Here is a 10,000-nt window from a genome sequence, read left to right as displayed (position 1 = left end):
TCCACCAATATTTTTTTGTTTTATCGGTTTCAACATAATCAACTTATATCAATCATATTGTTAAGATATGAATAAAATAAATTTGAAATGTCAATGGAAAGTTATAATGTAGACTACTTCTTGGCTCTTTGAAGCTCCTCTTTGGCGAAGGGTCCTGTCTCAATATCCAGCTCCTCAAACAACTGCCTGATCTCCCCAGTGTTCTGAGTTGTGGAAGATGTCTCTCCTAGTAAGGTCTTAAAATGGTCCAGCCATTTACTCTTCCTATCCTCGGGCCCTGTTCTCTGGATCTAACTCAAACTCCCTCTCTTCCTCCCAGCAATCTCGTTGATGATCGTCCAGCTCTCTTTACACCAAGACCCATCAACCGGTCTTTCTACACTTCTGATCTTCTCCATCAGTGCCTCCTCTCTGGCCTCAATGTTAGCGATACAGAGTTCTTCCTCTATCGCCTCCATATTCTCCTTCTTCTCCTCCATAGGATCAACAGGGAATAGGTCCTTGGCAGCTTTCGGGTGTTCTCTAGCTGTACACACTTTGGGGTCTTCAGAGCTGACGTTCCTCCTCTTCTTCTCTCTCCTCGGCACCAGGACCTCACTTGCTTCTGCCACTGCTTTAATGAAGTATCCGTGCTTCCTTGTAAATCTCTCCTTAGTCCCTCCAATCTCTCTCTCTCTCTCTCTCTCTCTCTCTCTCTCTCTCTTTCTCTCTCTCCTCTGCCTCTCCACACAGAGCACTTAACCTATTCCTCACTTCTACTGTGTAGCTCTCCTGTAGCTTATCATCTTCCTTGAAATCTCTTCAGTCGTAGATTGTTTTCCGGGGTCGAACTTTACTCTTTCTTAAGCTCACTCAGACCTTACTCATAACAAGCCGGTGGTCACTGCCCAGTGTACAGAAATAGTTATATGGTTCTGTGTTCAGAACACTAATCCGCCACTACTTCCTCACCAGAATGAACTCAGTCTGGGATTTGGACAGATGCGTATCAGAAATATAGGTCCGCATTTTCCCCAGATTCTTCCTAAACTTTGGGTTGGTTGCCATCAAGTTCGCCTCCAGCAGGATGTCCCTTAGTAGTCTCCCATTTCGGTTGGTGTTGTTATGGAAGTACCAGCAAGGATCTTCACCATTCTCCATACTCAGATGTGCATTGAGGTCATCCAGAACAAGCAGGATATTATGAGTCGGTGTGATGTTGGCAGTTCTACATACTTCCCACTAAAACTCCTCCGCACTCGCATCACTGTCTTCCTCGGTTGGACTATAGGCTGAGGTGGTTGTCAGCCTTAGGTTTCCATTGAAAGGCACCCTCAACACTCGCGGGGAGACTGATATGGTTTCCCTCACTAACAGATTGGCTCTTGCACTGAACACAAAATCCACTCCTCCTGCTGCAGCACCAGCCGTGTTCCTCACAGTTGATGTGGTGATGAGCTGGCTCCTCTTTCCAATCATCACTCTCTTCATGGGCTCATCGTGTAGGATCCTGTGTTCTTGGATCACAAGTATCTCCATACTTCTCTCCTCAAACAGATGACCCAACTCCTCTCTCTTCTCCAGCGTCCGAACAGTCCCCACATTCAGAGTGCCAATTTTTGTGGTTCTTCTGCAGGACGAAAATATGTTCTTCATATTTGTCTCAAAGACAGCTGGTCCCCCATCTCCCCCGTTGTTCTAAACCAGCACAGTCATAACGACCAGGCTGCTCCTTGACAGTGTAGTTAGGGGCTTTAATCCTAGTGTTGTTAAGTACACTCTCCATGGTTCTTTCCAATGGCTGATAATACCTCATCGGCGCCACTCAAGTAAGGTAATTATTTAACCCATAAATAGCCATAACGGGTCCTACTACTCCGGGCCAGAGCAGACCTGAGAGTGGTGACAACCAAGGGTTAACTCCACAATCTTAGTTTTTGGTCCATTTTTACTAGTTTTCTATTATTGGTAGTTTTGATAATAAATAATGCATCGTCTCGATAAAGCACCCCCCCCCACCTATTTCCGGGATTCCATTATTAAACTTATTTAGCAAATATATTCCTACAATATCGGTGACTTGCGCCAAATCTGTCGAGCCCATGGTTATGTCGAAGTAATCCAAATTATTTTCCATAGACAAAGGGGGATAACCCGTCGTTCCTAATTATAATAATTATTTGGAATAAGTAGCGTTCCTTCATTTTTTAAATAAATATACACCTTATATGTTCATTTCTTTTGCACAAGTCCTCAAATTCCTCATAGAAGTAAGTGTAATATAATTTTTTTTATCAACCTAATAGTTTTTTTCTGAATAATCGAACATATCTGTTTGTGTATTTTAAATGCTACAAACAGCATCAATCTTTCTTTAGAATAATTAATGAAAATTTTCTTCATAACTGAACGATAATGCAGTACTTTTAAATTTTATTTCACACGTATACACTCCACTATTAATTGATCTTAACACGTAAAGATATACGAATTTTTATTAGTAAACGATTAATCTATTTCTTGCCCCATAGTTACCTAAGTATAAAATATAGCTTATTCTTTCTTAGCCATAACTTTAAAAATACCAAAATCTACAAATACACTTTTTATTGATTTAAATAAAATCTTATTTTGTTATTTCTTCCCCCAGCAAATTCATTTCTCTCTACATTATCAATTTTTAAAATTTTCTTTCACATCTTTCCCTATTTCTTTTTTTTTTTTCTTTCTCTTTTATTCAATCTTTGTACTTAACGTATTCACAATATCTCACCCTTATTACATTATATCTCTTACAACCCTTAAACGTCTATATATTCTCTTAAATGGTTGTATACTGTCTATCTAAACACATAATCGTCTTTTAAATCCTTAATAGGTTTTTAGAAAGCTTTGATTAGCTAATACCTCCCAATATTACTCATTCGGCGTCCCCTCTTACTTTTCTAACAAACTAATGCTTACACTATGTAGATACTCAACATATGAATATGTAGTGCTCACCCATCTTCTCTAGGAAGCTCTTTACCACAAACTCGTATTCCTGTGAGAAAATATGTAAGCATTAGCTTTTTGAATAATATAGCCCTGATGATACTCTTTACTCTATTTACTCTTTTATTTGTTTCAGTCATTTGACTGCATCCATGCTGGAGCACCACCTTTAGTCGAGAAAATCGACCCCAGGACTTGTTCTTTGTAAGCCTAGTACTTATTCTATCGGTGTCTTTTGCCGAACTGCTAAGTTATGGGGACGTAAACACACCAGCATCAGTTGTCAAGCGATGTTGGGGGGACAAACACAGACACGCAAACATATACGCACACACACACACACACACACACACACACACACACACACACACACACACACATATATATATATATATATATATATATATATATATATATATATATATATATATATATATATATATATATACATATATACGACGGGCTTCTTTCAATTTCCATGTACCAAATCCACTCACAAGGCTTTGGTCAGCCCGAGACGATAGTAGAAGACAATTGCCCAAGGTTCCACGCAGTGGGAATGAACCCGAAACTATGTGGTTGGTAAGCAAGCTACCTAGCACACAGCCACTCCTGCACCATACCTGGACACTTTGGTGTTATTTTTTACATCTAAAACGATTAATATGGTTCGAATATTCCGAAGCATTGTTTACATAATGAGCAGATTCGAAACATTTGTAGGCACTGCTTATACATTTTGTATTTTGTTTCACGTTAATGTATGTTTATTTAAATTTTATTTGCATTAAACTATTTACTGTGGTCATATTGTGATAGAAATCGAATAAGTATCCGCAATACTTTCTCTCTCCTTTTCTTATAGTAACATATGTGTATATACATATATATATATATATGTGCGTGTATATATATATATATATATATATATATATATATATATATATATAATACAAAAAATATATATGCATGTATACACACATATATGTATATACTTTCATCTACATGTGTATATAGATGCATATCAGGGCACAGGACGTTAGAACAATGAACTACAGACAACGGAACGAACACATAGGAAAACAGAAAGCCACTTGGAATTATTCATCAGCTGCATCTATTCTAACTCGACATGTATGTATGTATGGTGAAGGCACATGGCCCAGTGGTTAGGGCGTCATGAGGTAGTGAATTCGATTCCCGGACCGGGCTGTGTGTTGTGTTCTTCAGCGCGACACTTTATTTCGCGTTGCTCCACTTCATTCGGCTGCAGAAATGAGCCACTGGTACCAAGCTGTATCGGCTTTTGTCTTTTCCTTGGATAACATTGGTGGCATGGAGTAGGGATTTTGGGATGCATGGGCGACTGCTGGTCTTCCATAAACAAACTTACCCGGGCTCGTACGGCGAAGGGGAACTTTCAAGGTTCAATCCCATGGTCATTCATGACTGAATAGGGTCGTCTTCTCTTTGTGTGTGTGCTTTCCCTCACCACCGCTTGACCACCGGTTTCTGTATACGTTCCCGCAACTTAGCTCTTCGGCATAAGCCACCGATAGAATACGTACAAGTGCTTTAAAAAATTTAAATACGCACATGGGTCGATTCATTCGACTAAAACTTTTCAAGGCGCTGCTCCAGTATTGCCGCAGTCTAGTCACTGAAACAAATTACTTTTTTCTTTTAATATTAAATAATGTGACTATGTGGTAAGTAGCTTGCTTACCAACCACATGGTTCTGGGTTTAGTCCCACTGCGTGGCACCTTGGGCAAATGTCTTCTAGTATAGCCTCAAGCCGACCAAAGCCTTGCGAGTGGATTTGGTAGACAGAAACTGAAAGAAGCCTGAGAGAACTGAAAGGTGGTGAGCTGGCAGAAACGTTAGCACGTCGGGCGAAATGCTTAGTGGTATTTCGTCTGCCGTTACGTTCTGAGTTCAAATTCTGCCGAGGTCGACTTTGCCTTTCATCCTTTCGGGGTCGATAAATTAAGTACCAGTTACACGCTGAGGTCGATGTAATCGATTTAATCCCTTTGTCTGTCATTATTTGTCCCCTCTATCTTTAGATATGTTTATGTGGGCAATAAAGAAATACGAAACAGAAAGAAGCCTGTCGTATGTGTGTGTATGCGTGTGGGTGCGTGCGCGTGTGGGTGCGTGCGCGTGTGTGTGTGTGTATTTGCGTATGTGTGCTTTGTCCCCCCAACATCGCATGACCACCGATGCTGGTGTGTTTACGTCCCCGTAACTTAGCGGTTCGGCAAAACAGACTTATAGAATAAGTACTAGGCTTACAAAGAATGAATTATGGGGTCTGTTCGCTCGACTAAAGGCGGTGCTCCAGCATGGCAGCAGTCAAATGATTGAAACAAGTAAAAGAATTAAAGAATAATAAATATACGATAAATTGTGCTTTTATGTAGAAAAATGGAAACTTCTGTGTCAAGGGAAATCACTCTCATATACATTCGTAAAGTTACGTCCCTTGAATTCTAACTCTTTTAAGGGAGAAAATTACATTAAGTGGTTATATCCGGTGTTGTTGTGGAAGGTTGATTCTTTGTTCTGGAAGTCCTTGAAAATCTACCAAAGGGTGAGAAATGTGTTTTTCTTTTATATCAAGCAGAATTTTTGCTTTGACAATATAATATTAGACGAATTAAATAGTATTTTTTTTCTTGAATGCCGCATATTTTTAGTGAGACTTTTTATAGACCAACGTAGTAAATATTAACACTTACCTAGAAACCAGTCTCCTCCGAATCTCTCTTTCTAATTAATATTTAACTTTTCAGTGCTTCTCACGCTAAAGATTTTAAGAATAATTTACATGTCAGTCTACCTTTATATATACATACATTGCGTGTATGCATTTTGTATAAGAACTCATGCATTTGAACGTCTAACGTGTGTCCCACGCGTTAATTATTTTAGTTTCAACACAAGTTCCTCGATCAAATCACGACAAAAACATCTCTGATATATATATATATGTATATAAGACGAGGCTTAGTGGTTAGGGTGTTGCACTCAAGATCTAGCGGTCGTGATTTCAATTCCTAGTGCGAGTGGTGCGTTGTGTTCTTGAGCAAAACAATCTCACGTTACTCTGCGATCACATAGACACCTGACGCCTGGTATACAGTGCACCTGTTCAGACAACGTATATATATATATATATATATATATATATATATATATATATATATATATATATATATATATATATATATATATATATATATATATATATATATATATATATATATATATATATATATGTATAGTTCCCTACAGTAAATATATTAAACTTACTTAATTGTTTGTTACTTTTTCGAGTTACCTACCTCACCGAATTTTTATCTCTTATTTTGCAATATTTTTTTAATGATCCGTCTTTAAAATATCTTAGTGATTTACTTGAGTATCTATATGTCTTCCTCACCACTGGTTTGCGTACGTTTTAACCTGTACAAATTATTTACTTGTGTATTGTTTACATAGTTAAATTCGCCTTCCTCGTATTTTGTGTATAGGATAGAAACATATGTGTTCCTGTTTAAATTATAAATTATTAAGTACAGGTTATATATATATATATATGTATGTGTGTGCGTGTTTTTTTTTTGTTTTTTTTTTGTGATTTATCTAAGACCTTGTGTTGAAACTAAAAGAATTAAAGCATTGAAGACACATGTTAGACATTCAAATGCATGCATTCTTATATGGATAATGGAATGAGGGTGATCTCCACTCATGGATTTAATAAAAAGTTTGGTTTGAAGTTTGGAAAACATTACCGTATATGACAGACACCTGAAGAAGGTCGGAGGATACAACAGCTGAATAGTTAGGACTATAACAACCACAGTGAGGTCCCAGCTTTATTTTCCTAGCTATTCAGCATTATCTTCAGTGTATCATTAAGCAAACTTAAGATTTTGGGGGTTTTTTTTCTTCATAATAAATATTTTCGGATTCCCATTGAACATTATAATGAATGAGCTAATGAATGTATCTTATTCCTGGATATATATATATAACTTAATCTTCCATTACTGAAATGTGTAGTTCCTTCATAATTAATAATTTAAATTTTAACTTAAGTAGGAGTTAATTAAGGAAGTATATTTTATACCCTACTGGTATACTGGTTATTTCCTTTAAAGCAGGTGTTTTCAAATTTTTTGACTTGCGGACCCCTTTATATTTCAGGCTTTACCTTAGGGACCCCCATATAAACACTTATGAAATTTATACCTAAATATTTGCTTAAAGTAACATATATTTTTACATTTATTTATTTAACAGTATTTAACAAATAAGTTTATTGTCAATTAAAATATTTCAATTAAAAAACATATATAAAATCAAATTGCCCATAAAGAGTATTTGCTGTCCACGGACCCCCTGTCTTGTCCTTACAGACCCCCTGTGGTCCATGGACCACAGTTTGAAAACCCCTGCTTTAAAGTATTATTTCATGATGTGCAAATATATACTCCGAGTTTACCTTCAGAAATACTCATTATTTTTTTGTATTATCTGAAATAGAATACCTGCATATCTATTAATCCCAAAAAACTGAATTATATATATAGTACCACACTGGATTTGAACTGGGGATCTGTAGTTCTGACATAAGGTTAGTAACACTCTTATCAACTGGGCCATTGACACATGCATGTATTTAATCAGAAATAAGACACCTACTGACAATCAGAGATTGACCTGATGAAAACACAGTGCAAATGCCATCATCATCATCAACATTTTAGATAGGTTTTCCATGCTGGTATGGGTTGGACAGGTCATCACAGTCCTTGTCTCTCCTGTTCTAAGTTACTACCCACCCAATGGGGGGTGGGGGGCAAATGACAACATCTCACTCATTATCAGTTTGAACAAAAAAACGGAGAATATTTTGGCTGGATATGGCCGGTTTAAATGCTGAAGGGTTAATCGTCCAAGAAATGTTAATCTGATTTCGAAAATTGTTTACCATTTTGAAGAATTATATAGTTCCTACCAACAATTTTTTTGCAGAGTAAAAGATGACTTCAGCACCACTATTCTACAATCCGCTAACGAAAATGTCAGAGCATTGGTTCACTCACCAGTTTACACAGTGTGGTGAACTTGAGCTGGATTTCTACAGGTGTGTCTCACGAGTCGGTTACGGCCGCTTCCATTTGAACAAAGAATGCAGCATGGAGTTTGAAGACTTCAAAGAATGTGCAGGCAAAATAAAACAGGTACATTGAACTCTCTCTCTCTACTGTATCATCATTATCATTTCGGTACCCTTCAACCCTCCCACCATTATCTATGGTCATCCTCCCACCATTCACTACATCCAGTCCTAAACCTATCCAGTCTTTACAGTTATCACCTACTCTTCCCTCCATTACTTTTTTTCCATTCAACACTTGTTCTTCACTCATATTTACTTCCTCATCCATTCCCAACCTCTCATTCTTCCATTTACTCTACAAACTCACCCCTCCCACTCTGTTCTCTTCTCACTCACTTTTATTCACCTTGTACTTTGAAGGTCATCCCCACTATTTTATCTCTTCCTTGCTTCATACCGATCACCCCACATCCTCTCTTCTAAAATACGAGTAGCCATGCGGTCCCTCTATAGCAAGTAAACCTATTTTGATCTGGCCCTTTCTCTCATACTTTAAACATTCATCTAGCTAAAGCTGCCTCTCTCAGGGTTCATACCTGTACAAGCTGTAACCTCACTAATGCTGGTGCCTTGTAAAAGAGCACCCAGTATACACTGTGAACTGGCAGGCACTTGTGAATGTATCCAGTCATAGAAACCATGCCAAAGTAGACATTAACCCTTTTAAGACAGTTTTGGTATGTGTAGCCAGAAAGACCAAAATTTGTTTTTCTGTTGAGATTGAAATTGATGGGTGTATGTAGAAAACAAAGGATAAACTGTTCTGCAGCATGTGTAAGAAATTTCGAGCGAGATCGTTGCCAGTGCCCCTGGACTGGCTCTTGTGCAGGTGGCACATAAAATACACCATTTTGAGCGTAGCCGTTGCCAGTACCGCCTGACTGGCCTTCATGCCGATGGCACGTAAAAGCACCCACTACACTCTCTGAGTGGTTGACGTTAGGAAGGGCATCCAGCTGTAGAAATTTTGCCAAATCAGATTGGAGCCTGGTGTAGCCATCTAGTTTCACCAGTCCTCAGTCAAATCGTCCAACCCATGCTAGCATGGAAAGTGGACGTAAAATGACGATGATGATGATGATGATTTACATTTGACCTCATCTTGTTTGTTGTTAACACAACGTTTCGGCTGATATACCCTCCAGCCTTCATCAGGTGTCTTGGGGAAATTTCGAACCTGGGTTCTCATTCCTAAGGTATTTTTCGATGTGATTATTATTATTATTTAGGTCACTACCTGGAATCGAACTCGGAATCTTGGGGTTAGTAGCCCGTGCTCTTAACCACTATGTCAGCGTCATCCTACTGGCACGTGAAAAGCAACATTCGAGCATGGTTGTTGCCACTCTCAGAGTGCTTGGCATTAGGAAGGGCATCCAGCTGTAGAAATTTGCTAGATCAGATTGGAGCCTGGTGCAGCCTTCTGGCTCGCCAGTCCTCAGTCAGACCATCCAACCCATGCCAACATGGAAAGCGGACATTAAACGACGGTGATGATGATGATATGTTAAACTGTTGTATGTCCAAATTTGGCCAAATACATTTTTTCAATATTTATTTTTGCTTGCAACAGCCAGGTCCTTTTGGTCAATCTATGGTATCTTCAGATGCCAAGATGTCAAAGTGTAGTACAACGGTTTTGCTATGGAATGGTGAAACTAGTTTTCCATTTTCTGAAAAAAAAAAAGCAACTTTTTGGACTTACAACCCTTGTGCATAATAACAACGACATATATCTGTCCATGTGTATTTATATATAGTTAGCTGTGTGTGTGTATATACATATTTATTGTGAACTAACAAATAGCAATTGTAGGCTGCCCCAGCTTGT

At 38.3% G+C, this 10,000-nt stretch overlaps 1 pseudogene across 1 annotated transcript in view; it reads left to right on the top strand.

Annotated features, from left to right (window-relative positions):
• The first annotated feature begins 5,430 nt into the window (after positions 1 to 5,430).
• Positions 5,431 to 10,000, top strand: part of LOC149131139 (uncharacterized) — a 5,781-nt pseudogene continuing 1,211 nt past the window's right edge. The window contains exons 1-2 of the transcript XR_016238319.1: positions 5,431 to 5,568; positions 8,022 to 8,230. The product of XR_016238319.1 is annotated as an uncharacterized LOC149131139 (transcript). The remainder of the gene's footprint in view (positions 5,569 to 8,021; positions 8,231 to 10,000) is intronic.

The sequence above is a fragment of the Octopus bimaculoides genome, chromosome 25 (genome assembly GCF_046866305.1).
Source record: "Octopus bimaculoides isolate indiv1 chromosome 25, ASM4686630v1, whole genome shotgun sequence".
Taxonomy (NCBI): Eukaryota; Metazoa; Mollusca; class Cephalopoda; order Octopoda; family Octopodidae; genus Octopus; species Octopus bimaculoides.
The sequence above is the reverse complement of the archived record's forward strand: the minus strand, read 5'-3'. Positions and strand labels throughout refer to the sequence as shown.